The sequence below is a fragment of the Ranitomeya imitator genome, chromosome 2, assembly GCF_032444005.1.
Source record: "Ranitomeya imitator isolate aRanImi1 chromosome 2, aRanImi1.pri, whole genome shotgun sequence".
Lineage (NCBI taxonomy): Eukaryota > Metazoa > Chordata > Amphibia > Anura > Dendrobatidae > Ranitomeya > Ranitomeya imitator.
In genome coordinates, this window is record NC_091283.1 from 823,422,139 (window position 1) to 823,424,638 (window position 2,500).

The 2,500-nt window shown below is 33.8% G+C and overlaps 1 long non-coding RNA gene across 1 annotated transcript in view; it reads left to right on the forward strand.

The window, feature by feature from the left end:
- Positions 1 to 2,500, forward strand: part of LOC138665972 (uncharacterized) — a 12,355-nt gene that overhangs the window by 8,099 nt on the left and 1,756 nt on the right. The gene's annotated exons all lie outside the window — the stretch shown is intronic.

Genomic DNA, 2,500 nt, shown 5'->3' on the forward strand with positions numbered 1-2,500 from the left:
ACATTAATCGCTACAAAGCTCCACTACTGCTGAACTCAATCACTGTGCATACTGGTCCTATACCAAATGTCCTAATAACACATGGGTGAATTCACACCTGGCAGATTGTGGCAGAAATCGCTGAGACTGAAAATCAGTTCATTCTCCTGAGCTGTGTGGTGTTTCTGCAGCCAAAAGCAAGGATTTCTTGAAGCTTCTGCAACAAATCTGTCACCTGGGAAATCACCATTGTGATACTATAATAATACTAATCAAACCAATGTAGCTCTACAATCATTACTACTAATTCTAATGGCACGAATTTTACTATGTAATAACAAAAAAATAATAAAAAGTTACTACTTGTATATTCACTATGATCACTGGCAGAATGTAATTAGAAATAAACCACTAGCTCTAATTCTACAACTGCTGGTGGTAGTAGTACTAATACTAATACAACGTATAACTATGAAATAGCTGATAATAGAACAGTAGTAATAAAAGCAAAATAATTATAATTTACGATACTACTCCAATATGAGCATCTATTACTACAACTAACACGACGTCTTTTATATATTCACATTATTAGTAACAGTAGTAGGTGTGTGTATTATATATATATATATATATATATATATATATATATATAATACACACACCTATTACTGTTACTAATAATGTGAATTTAATAATAACAAGAAGCAATAATAGTAATAATCAAGGTAATAAAACATAACGATGAAAGAGATAATAGCGGAATGGTAGTATTAGAAGAAGAATATATTCAATAATAATGTGAATTCAACAATTGCAAGAAGCAGTAGTAATAATCAAAGTAACACAACATATAATAAGAAGTAACAATAGAATAGTGGTCAGAAGAACAATGTATAAAACACTATACTAATATTAACTCACAACTACGAATATAACAAATGCGAGAAGTAATAGTAGAATAATAGTAACAAGAGCAGTAATAATTGGAGTAATAGTATTGTAATGTTATATATACATATATATATAACATTACAAAACTATTACTATATATATGCATATATTAAACTAATATTCCTATTGATACTATCAATCTGAATAGAACCCATACAAAAAGTAATAGTAGAATCTTAGCTATGAGAACGGTAGTAGCTGAAGATATATATATATATATATATATATATATATATATATATATATATATACACACACTAATATCAATTCCCATTAATACTACCAATCTGAATCGAACCTTTACAATAAGTAATAGTAGTAATACTCAGCGGATAACCATATAAGTAATAATAGTGAAGTAGCACTGTTCTGTATATTACTACTATGGACTATCACACCAGGGATTACTACAACGACTAATTCTAACATAACCGCTGCTTAGTGCAGGTAGTGATACTTAACCAATCGTTATATAATTATATAATGAAACATTAAAACGACTTTGTTGTGAATGGAATTACTGAATTGCTGTTATTATTTTAACCCCACCCAAACTAATTAAATAATATCAAATGTGTAGATAGCATGCAGCTACTAGTAATACATGCAGGGGGCATTGTGTGGGGTGGAGGGATGTCTGCTGTGTTCTGCATGGCCGGCAGGTCCCACCCGGGCTGCACTGTGTGTTAACCCCTTGTGCCCCGGATGATCCCCAGTGCTTCCATTGTCTGTGGGCACAGTGGACGCTATTAGCACCGGGAGGGAAAGTGCTGCTGATCCCCAGTGTCCATTGTCCGCCTCTGTCTGAGCTGCTGCTGTGTTGTCCGGAGCAGGCGCCAGAGACAAATACCTGCATGTTACCTGCTCATTGTCACCGGAGATAGTGATCTGTCCATGTGCAGATAATGTGTCACCTGCCCCCTCTGACATGTCCTCACCACTATCACCATCATCATCATTAGCCATAATAGCCATTAATGAAGGAATAGTGACCACTTACTGCTGCAACTACTGATACTGCTACTAACATTATACTAGTATCATCATTATTACCCTGGATAATTAACATCCTATAATAATAATAATTAGCCATTACTACTATTACATCACCCTCATCATCATTAGCCATAATAGCCATTAATAAAGGGATAGTGACCACTGCTGGAACTACTGATACTGCCACTAACACTAGTATCATCATTATTACCCTGGATAATTAACATCCAATGTACTAATAATAATAATTAGCCATTACTACTACTATTACTACTACTACATCACCCTCATCATCATTAGCCATAATAGCCATTAATGGAGGGATAGTGACCACTTACTGCTGCAACTACTGATACTGCCACTAACACTAATACTAGTATCATCATTATTACCCTGGATAATTAACATCCAATAATAATTATTAGCCATTACTGCTGCAAATAATATTACTATGCTACTACTATTACCACTATTTCCATCACCCTCATCATCATTAGCCAAACTAATAGCCTAATAGCCACTAATTAGCACACAGTTATATAGTGCAATTAGTGATACTGTTAATAACACT